The sequence below is a fragment of the Monodon monoceros genome, unplaced genomic scaffold (assembly GCF_005190385.1).
Source record: "Monodon monoceros isolate NGI ecotype Baffin Bay Population unplaced genomic scaffold, NGI_Narwhal_1 Super_Scaffold_13, whole genome shotgun sequence".
Taxonomy (NCBI): Eukaryota; Metazoa; Chordata; class Mammalia; order Artiodactyla; family Monodontidae; genus Monodon; species Monodon monoceros.
The window spans coordinates 61,236,030-61,246,295 of record NW_021703769.1 but is presented as its reverse complement, the minus strand read 5'-3'; the positions used below and the strand labels follow the sequence as shown (position 1 = coordinate 61,246,295).

At 46.1% G+C, this 10,266-nt stretch overlaps 1 protein-coding gene across 4 annotated transcripts in view; it reads left to right on the top strand.

The window, feature by feature from the left end:
• The first annotated feature begins 359 nt into the window (after window positions 1-359).
• Window positions 360-10,266, top strand: part of MYH11 (myosin heavy chain 11) — a 128,743-nt gene continuing 118,836 nt past the window's right edge. For 2 of the 4 annotated variants that reach the window (XM_029219595.1, XM_029219594.1), the window contains exon 1: window positions 384-430. The gene's annotated coding sequence lies outside the window, so the exon portion shown is untranslated. Of the gene's footprint in view, window positions 431-10,266 lie in introns of all 4 variants that reach the window. The other 2 variants (XM_029219592.1, XM_029219593.1) reach the window with 2 other exon arrangements.

Here is a 10,266-nt window from a genome sequence, read left to right as displayed (position 1 = left end):
GACGCCGGCCGCTCAACCCCTTTCTTTAGGGACCCGGAGTCTCGGTGACTGTCCCAGAGCCGGGGTCAGACACTGGCCCCGAACGCTTCTGCCCGCTGCGCCTTTCCCGGGAGCCCTGCGGCCCCCCGCTCCCCCCTGAGCCCCCGCCTGGGTGCGCCCCTCTACGGGCGCCGCGACAGGTGCGCGCGAGGCGTGGACCAAAGCTGCGCTTTTCGGACCCTGCAGGTGGCGCTGCGGAGGGAGCAGCGCGGGACTCACACCCATTCCGCCCCCTCCGGCGCCTCCCCTTTCCCTCCCGCGGGCAGCTCTGGGTCTATAAAGAGAGGCGTCCCAGGCGAGCGAGAAGGTTTGGACGCCCCTGCCTGGGAGGTGTGCCAGATAGGAGCTCTCCATCCAGTTTCTTCTCCGCTCTCCCCCAAGTTGGAGATCTGTAAGTATGTGGTCCTGGTGGGGGAAGGGAAATTGAGTAGAGGGTTTAAGGATCCTAGAAGACATCCTACAGGGGCTGGGGAGCAGTGAGGAGCATCTGTTGACCTCTTCTTAAGGACTATGGGGCTGGGGGTTCACAATTTTCATTTCTCTCTGCCCCATCATCCTAGATTTCCCCCAAACCAGCATCTCCCAAGGTAACCAATGATAAGCCACCTTGGGGGTACTTATTAAAGATAATGCCCGGGCCCAACTTCGGTTACACTAGAATCTTCAGAAAAACTGTTCCCTATATATATGAGTCCCAGATGATTCTTGTTATGAGGCAAATCTGAGAGATGTGCTCCCTTAGAAATCACAGAGGTCTGGCTTGAACAGCCAGGCTTCTTTTATTCTGGCCACAAAAAGAGTGCATCTGAGCTTCACTGAAAAGTCATTTCCTATCACATAGGCAGGCAAAGTATGGCTTCCAGTGGAGCTTGCTTAGTTCTGTTAATTATATCAGTTAAAAACACATGGGCAGAAAGGGGAGTGTTTTTTCCTCACTCTAGAGGATGCCTGCTGATAACCCTTGAGTGATAGGCTGGTTATGATCCAGTTTATTTATTACAGCTTGATTTTCTTCCAGACACACCCCCCCCTCCAGATTTTTAAAAATCTCACCCAGGTTGACCCCAAGGGCCTCAAATACTCAGAAGGATGCCAGAGTCCACATTTGCTTACAAAGTCTGCAGGTGCGTTAGCTAAGATTGGGCTGGGATTTCCTGCAGAGCATCCAGTACACGTTACTCTCATGTCCTACTAAGTGGGCAAAGTGAGAGAAAGTGGCTACTGCCTGTTGTACGTTCTCTCTCCGCACTGAGAGCTAGTGGGGATTTGGCTGCTTGAGGAAAGGCACCATTCAAAGCCATACTTATCAAGAAGTAAAAGTAAATATTTAGAAACCCCAAGAAAGGGAGCATTTACTACAGTATTAAGAATTGATAGATTAAATTGCAAAGTGGCCATTTTATACAGAGAAGGAGCTTAAAGAAGCAGAACTGAAAGTCATTAGATAGCAGTGTGTGAAATAGGATATTGAAGATCCATGGAAGGAAATGCAGTCTTTCCTTGGTGCTTTCGCATTGAGATAAACTACCATTGACAGAGCACTTATGTGCCATGCACTGTAGCAGCGTCTGACTTAATTGATCTCATTTAATCATTGCAACAACCTTTTAAGGGAGTCATTATGATGCCTGTTTAGTATACAAGGTAGCTGAGGCTCAGAGAGGTTAAGTAATTTGCCCAGTGTCTCACAGCTAACAAGTGGTGGATCCCATTCCTGTGTCTGTCTGATGCTAATTCTACACCCCTGACCCCACCATCTTTTTTCTTTACCATGAACAAAAACTGTTGGAATCAGGTTTCTGATGGGAACAGATGTGTCCAGTAAGGCAAGTGCTTATCATCTCTGAAGAAAACATAAACTGACTTTTTGCAAATTTAAAGTAAAATGCACTGTTTGTCCCCTATGGTGGGGTCATCTAGTTGGCCCGATGACTAGATTAGGTGGGCTGCCATCCCAAGAGTCCAAAACGTGAACTAGCCGGGCCTTCCTCGAGAAGCTTCTAGGGCTCGTAAACACTGTGTATCTTATTATCATGTCTGAAGTAGACGTGTTATTCCGTACAAGGTATTTGTTATGGATTTGTTATCCTTACTTTTCTGTGTGAGGGCTGAGATTGAGGCAAACATGCCCATTTATGGTAGCGTTTTCCATGAGGCCATCCTCGGGCCCCCTCACAAATTAGCCTTGTATTGCAGCTTTGTTGGTCATGCCTCTGGAGATTTCTTTGTCCTTGTCCTTCCCGTTTGGGAACAAGTGGGGGAGTCCAGAGGAGAAAACATTTGGGGGGAAAGGGGGATTACCTTTCCCTACTCTCTCTTATTTGGAAGTTTTATTTTTGGGGTGGGAAAGTTGTCTTCTCCTTTCCTCAGTGTATTGAATCCAAACAGGTGGATTTTATGCTGTAGGGACAAACATGTACTTCTAAAATTGGGTACACATTAGATTTTTCTGGAAAACCACATCCAATTTTAAGTCCACTGGAATCCGAGAACATCACAAGCAAATTTAGAAATCATGCAGGCTGACCTTCCCTAACCTCAGTTTTCCCATCTGTAAAATGGGGCTCGTGAGAATAGCTAATGTTAGTTGATCACTTTTGCTGGACAACACACTGAATCCTTTACAGGCATCATGTTTCTAAGTCTTTACAACAGCCCTTTGGAATGGATGCTATTATTATTGGCCCTGTTTTACAAATGTGGAGTCTGAATAACTTGCTCAAGATAGCTCGACTAGCCAATGAGGAAGACAAGATTCTATAGACCTAGCTCTTTCTAACTGCAGAGCCTAAGGATTGCCCTTTTGGGAGGATTCAAGGGGATCATGCATATGAAGGATTTAGCACAGTGTCTCGCCCCTGGTGAACTTCTGTGGATGGTTATTTATAACATACATGACCAGAGACCTTAAGGATCTTGCTCAGTGTAGCCCATCTGGTACTTGGCAGAACCAGGAACCCTATGGTATAGTCTTTCCGTAAAAGAGAAACTTGCCCTTAATTTTCTTTTTGTGTAATGTCTTTTCATAAACTCAGTTCCTATTCTTCTTCCACTCGAATATAGACCCACTTCCTCACCTGTGTCAGGAACATGACTGATACCAGGTTTATTGGCCCTTTTTTAATTCATTTAGGGTCTCGAGGGCATCCTTTAAGAGCTCACCTGTGAGTGGGAGGAGCCTGTCTGGCTTCCACGGTGACTCTTTTGCTACCAGGGGTCTCTTCCCTCTACCCCTGACCTTTAAACACAGTTAACTATGGCCACACCATGGGGGAAAGGCTGAGTTTGGAAAAGGCCAAGTCGGAATTTGAAGGAAATTTTTGTTTTGTTCTGTTTTGAATAGCTGACTTTGAAGAAACTTTTGTAAGGGATCAGATGATGGAGGAAGAAGCTAGCGCTGCCCATTGTTCCTGCAGGGGGAAGTTGGGTGTCTCTGAGTTGCATCAGTGATTTGGGGGTTAAGGAGGAACAGCCCTCATCAAAGTCCCTGAGAAAGGACCATAGTGCTCGCCTCCTGCTCACCCATGCAGGCTTGAACTTCCTTCCCTCTGCTGGTGAAGCATGCAGCGAATGATAGAGAATCACAGAAGGGGCCAGTGTCTGAGACCCCTGTGGGTCATTATAGCCATTCCCTGGTCTCCAGGTAGAATTCCTGACCCTCTTTCTCCTTCCCCACCTCTCCGCTCTTCCCCATCTTTAGATATTGATATAAACATGGTTAATGTATTCTTGCACATCTTTCCAAAACTTTTCTATGTCAAATCTTCCTCTTTTGCACGAATATTGGCATTGTAAATTAGGTGTTTTTTTTCACTTGATTACATATCTTCATCTTTCTATGTCAGCACATTGTGGTGTTTCTTTTTGTCATCTGCATAATATTCTATTATGTGGAAGGATAGCATCTTACTGAAACAACCTCTTATTGAAACATACCAGCTTCACTCCACCATATAAACAGGACTTCAGGGACCATCTTTGTGTATCTATTTATGTCTAATTACATGAGTTTATCTGTAGGATAAATTCCCAGCAATGTAATTTGCTAAGTTACAGAGCATGCACATTGAAAATGGATAGATATTGCTAAACAGTCCTCTAAAGACATTGTAAATTTAAACTTCAAATGGGCATATAGGAGACTACATTTCTTTTAAGTTGTGGTAAGCCAGAGTTGCAAGACACAAGACACAGTAGGGCTTTTAGGGCCAGAAATGGCTAGTTCTCTCTAATCCTCAAAGCATCCTCCATGAGAGCCACCAGACCTCTTGCTAACCAAGTTCTCTTGGGGAGGTAAAAATAATTTAGCTTTACTGATTATAAGAACTTCCTTCTGGAGGTACTTTAAAAACAGTATTCTAATGAGTTAGGCAGATATCAGAAGGGGGTGCAGCTGGTGGGGGAGTGGCACGGGGACCAGTCCATGCAAGGAAGTTCAAGCAAGGAAGAGACTTTTTGCTAAGAGTAGATCAGGTGTCAGATCTGGGTTCAAATCTCGGCTCCAACTTTTACAAGCAAAAGCCTTTACTTTCACTTACCTTCCGGGACCTCCATAGTCTTATAGGAATAATAAATAATGCCCACCTTGCTGAACGCTTAGGAGACATAGCAAGATGGTGTATATAATAGATTGCCTGGCCCGATATCCCATGAATAGAAAGAGCACAGTGATAATTGTGCCTATTATTAATGACAGATTTAGAGTCCCGATTACTCGTGGGGACAGTTTGGGGCTTGGAGATCTGGTGCATCTGGGGGGCCCACCCCCTCCTTGCTTCCCTCTCCACTTTGGCTCCTCCCACACCTGGGCCAGACCTTGAAATAGTTGCTCCTCTGCAGAGGTCCCGCCAGCTGGTGGTTCGTGTTCTAGATCAAGCCCAGAGGGTTTTCGTTTTGCCTGCATGGCATTCAAAATGTGCAGTGATTTAACTTTAGGGGTGGATATTTCATTCCTAAATGCAGACTTCGGGGTCTGTTGGAAATCTGGCAATGCAGGGCCCCCATTCTCACTCACCCCAACGGGAGTTGAGAAGCTGCCACGCTCTTTTGGCAGGACCAGAGAGCTCTGTCCAGCCACCTCCAGCCTGGGTCACCTTGCATTGCTCACCTGACCCCACGGACATTTGGGTTGGTGTCTCTGGTCTAAAATCTTGGCAGTAAAATACTGAGGGAAGCTGTTAACTAGGCCTGATGATGTGCAAATCCTGTTACTGTTTGGGCTCTTGGGTATTTTATTCATTTTCCATTAATACAGAAGCAGAAGGGGCAAGATCTTTTACCCCTGAGTTCCCCTGGGGAAAATAAAACTGATGGTAAAACAAGCTAAAATAGTTAAACATTCTCAGTTGGTTCAACTTCAACCCTTTGATCTGGAATCACAGTTATCATAAAATGTTACAGCTAGGGGCTTCCCTGGTGGCGCAGTGGTTGAGAGTCCGCCTGCCGATGCAGGGGGCACGGGTTCGTGCCCCGGTCTGGGAAGATCCCACATGCCGTGGAGCGGCTGGGCCCGTGAGCCATGGCCGCTGAGCCTGCGCGTCCGGAGCCTGTGCTCTGCGACGGGAGAGACCACAACAGTGAGAGGCCCACGTACCACAAAAAAAAAAAAAAAAAAATGTTACAGCTAGCCAGCCCTCCACATTTCTATCCCCAAATGAAAAGCACAAGGCCCAGAGAGGGAGAATAACTTGCCCAGATTCACCCAGCAGGTTCGGCGCAGAACGGGGACTTGTAACCCTGTGGTCTTACAGAGGCTAACGAACAGCTTGTCTGCGCTCAAGGAACGAAGCTGGGTGTTGTTGGTGAGGAATACAGGACTGTGTATGGAGCCGACACACTCGGCAGTGTCAGGCGTTGCTAATACCATTGATCATGCACTGGAGGTAGTATCCATCAGTCCTGTATAATGATCCTGAAGGTGTCCTTTCAGCTCTCAGAGCTGATGCAGGACATTGGACGGGGGGTGGTGGGGGAGGAAGGCTTGAGAGGAAGAAACCAGGTCAGTGGGGAGTCTCCTTGAGGTTCGGCTGTCTGGGTGTCTGTCTCTTTTCTGCTCTCATGTGCCCACACTCCACCCATGTGACCTTCTACACTTGGCATTCCAGGTTGGTTGGGACAATTTTTTCCCCCAGAGGACATGTGGCAATATCTGGAGACATTTTTGGTTGTCATGACTGGGGTGGGGAGGGTGTGCTACTAGCATCTATTGGGTAGAGAACAGAGATGCTACTAATGGCCTTAAACTCCACACGACAGTCCCCCTCCCCCCCACTCTCGGCCTGCCCACCACTCCCCCTCTGCTACATGGCTTCTGCCCACCATCTATCCCACCAACAAAGAATTATCCAGCCCCAAATGTCAACAGCCCCAAATGTCAGCGTGCCGAGGTTGAGAGAAACCCTGCTCTAGCAGCAGGGAGGTGCAGACCAAGTTTTCCTTCCATTCAGTGCATGGAGAATTGTGCTCTCTGATCACTGCTGCAGTCTTCCAAACTGCTTTGCGTTCCCCGCTGTGCCTTACCTAATGTCTGACCTGACACTTTTTGCCTGATTGTCCACTACCCAAAATTTTAAAAACTCAAGGCTCTGGGCGCACGCTGAGGCAAGTCCTTGCGGCAATAAAACCAAGTTATCTAGAGACTTCAAGTTGCCGCAGACCGATGCGGGGTGTGTCCCGTGTGTGTCTGTATTTCTTTCAGTCCTCAAGTTCTCTCCCTATTTCAAAGAAGGTAGACAAAGCAGAAAAGATCACTTCGAAAATATATCTTTATTCAGATTCTACCATAACTAGCTGTGCCATGATGGGCAAGTTACTTAACCTCTCTGTGCCTCAGTTTCCTCATCTGTAAACCAGAGGTAATGGTGCTTCTCATAGCCTTTTTGAGGGGATTAAATGAGTTAATAGCTGGCATTCAATAAGATAGAGCAGCAGCTATGATTACTAATATTAATAATATTAATTTGCTAGGCTCACCACATTTTCTCAAGGACAAATCTATGGGATTTAATCAGTGTTTGGTGGGAAAAGAGGTCTGCGGCTAAATGTTTTTGAGAGCCATGGGCTCAAAGGAGTGAAATAGCTTTCAGATGTCAGGACCTCTGATATCCCGATGGGAGTTCTCCCTCTTAAGGATGGGGTGGGTAGATGTGTAGCGCTTTTCAAATGGATTTGACCACAGAATCGATTTCTTTCTCTTTTTTTGGCCGTGCCTCAAGGCATGTGGGATCTTAGTTCCCTGACCAGGGATCAAACCCATGTCCCCTGCATTGGAAGCACAGAGTCTTAACCACTGGACCACCAGGGAAGTCCCCAGAATTGATATCTGAAGAGTGTCTCAACTTCCCTAAATCCTGCCCCACCCCACCCCAAATATTTTGAGGGATTAGGGTTCCAAGGAACATACTCTGAGAAATGCCATTCTAGGGTGAAGCCAAGCTCCTCTTCCCTTTTCCTTTTTTCTTTTGACCAAAACAGATTTCACACATCGTGACTGTCAGGCTTCAAAGACATGGGAAGCAACCCAGCTTCTCTCCTTTTTCTGGACAGAGACTGAATCTTTGTGCTTGATCTTCTTTGCATTTTTGAGTCCTAGATTAGGCAGGGTTCGTGGCAGTGGGAATTCCTCTGTCCTTTTATTTTTCTGTTGTAGTTTTTGCTTTTTTTTCTGATTTGTAAGGCAACTCAGCAACATCGTAATTAGAAAGAGCCCACTTAGTTGTCATGCTGCCCTAAACAAATGAAACATGTCTCCCCACCCTCTTGAGTATACTCGGCTACCATTCAAAAACTTTTCATTGATTGTACTTATACTACCGAACTGTACAATTAAGTGCTTAAGGTGGTGAATTTTATTATGTGCATTTTACCATAATTAAAGATAAAAAGAAAAAAAATTTTTTTTCGTTGAAGTATACTTTATATCAGAACAGCACACCTCCCTGTGGGTATGCAGCCTGTGAATTTCCACAACGTGGGCACACCCATGTAACTGGCACTCAGATCAAGAAACAGAACATCAACCCCACACACCCCCGTCACGTCCTACACTTCCAGTTACAACATCTGACATCTACCACCTTAGGTTAGATTTGCCTGGTTTTGAACCTCATATACAGGCACACCTCGTGTTATTACCCTTCACAGATACTGTGGTGTTTTTTTTTTACAAATTAAAGGCTTATGGCAAATCTGTGTCGAGCAAGTCTATCGGTGCCATTTTTCCAACAGCATTTGCTCACTTTGTGTCTCTGTGACACATTTTGGTAATTCTTGCTATATTTAAGGCTTTTTCATTACAATATTTGTTATGGTGACCTGTGATCAGTGGTTTTGTTGTTGCTACTATGACTCGCTGAAGGCTCAGATGATGGTTAGCATTTTTTCGCAATCAAGTATTTTTAATTAAGGTGCGTATGTTGACATAATTAGACATTCTACATAATGCTGTTGCACACTTAATAGATGACAGCATAGTGTAAACATAACCTTTATAAGCACTGGGAAACCAAAATATCCATGTGACTTGCTTTATTGTGATATGTGCTTTAATGAGATGGTCTGGAACTGAGCTCGCGGCATCTTCACGACCTGCCTGCAAAGAGAATCGCACAGTATGTCCTTCTTGGGTTTGCCTTCTTTCACACAAGTGTTTGTGAGGTTTGTTCTTATCGCAGTGTGGAGTTATAGTTCACTTCATCTGATCTGGGTCCCATTTTGAACGTTTATTATGTGCCGGTCACTGTGCTAGGTGCCTTAAAGGGTCGGTTCATTGATTGCAAATACTCCACTGAGCTTCTGACAAGCCCATCAAGCTTGTGTAGGAGACAGAAGAGCACAGGCTTCGAATCAGACCTGGGTTCGGATCCCAGCTCTGCCACTTTTTTTTTTTTTTTTTTTGCGGTACGCGGGCCTCTCACTGTTGTGGCCTCTCCCGTTGCGTAGCACAGGCGGACGCGCAGGCCCAGCGGCCATGGCTCACGGGCCCAGCTGCTCCGTGGCATGTGGGATCTTCCCGGACTGGGGCACGAACCCGTGTCCCCTGCATCGGCAGGCGGACTCTCAGCTGCTGCGCCACCAGGGAAGCCCAGCTCTGCCACTTTTTAGCTGTGTGACCTCAGGCAGATTCCTTCACCTCTTTGAGCCCCAGTTTCCATGTCTGTAAGGTGGAGCTGACCATCAAATGGAACTCCTAAGGCTGTGGTGGTGTCGCTCGATGATCCTGCATGTGAAGGATTTAGCCCAGGGCCTGTGAGGAGGCCAGGAGTGTTAAGTATCACTGTTTGGTGTTCAAAAAACTCTGTCCTGGGTATGACATACAGCCAAGTGGGAGATGGTGTGATACTGACATTGCTTACATGTAGAAGATAGTTTTATAAATTTTGCGTAGTAATATCTTTCCTTTTAAGGAAAATGTCAATCATGGAAAAGTGAACAGAAGAGTTTAACCCTCCTATAGGTACTCCATCATGCGACTCCAGCAATTAACACTGGGCCGATCCTGGCTCCACCCAAATTTCCTCCCTGCCCTGATTATTTTGAGGTAAACCCCAGGTTTATCATTTCATCTATAAATATTATATGATTTTCTTTTTTATTTATTTATTTATGGCTGCGTTGGGCCTTCGTTGCTGCGCGTGGGCTTTCTCTAGTTGCAGCGAGCGGGGGCTACTCTTCATTGTGGTGCGTGGGCTTCTCATTGTGGAGGCTTCTCTTGTTGAGGAGCATGGGCTCTAGGCACGCGGGCTTCAGTAGTTGTGGCACACAGGCTCAGTAGTTGTGGCTTGCGGGCTCTAGAGCTCAGGCTCAGTAGTTGTGGCCCACGGGCTTAGTTGCTCTGCGGCATGTGGGATCTTCCCGGGCCAGGGCTCAAACCCGTGTCCCCTGCATTGGCAAGTGGATTCTTAACCACTGCGCCACCAGGGAAGTCCCTTCACGATCTTCTAAAAGGAAATACTTCTCTAAAAGGAAAGGACTCTCTAAATAGGTGAAATCACAGTACCATTTTCACACCAAAGAATTTAACCAGTTCCCTAGGATAGAACATATTGAGTCAGTGCTCAAATTTCCCTGATTAGCTCATCCATTTTTCTTTTCGGAAGGGTTGTCAAGTAAACTTTTATTTTTCTGACAATTACATTCAGTTGCTCAAAGCTTTTCATTTAAAGGGTGGCTTTTTAAAAAAAAATTATTTAATTAATTATTTACTTATTTGGCTGCGTTGGATCTTCC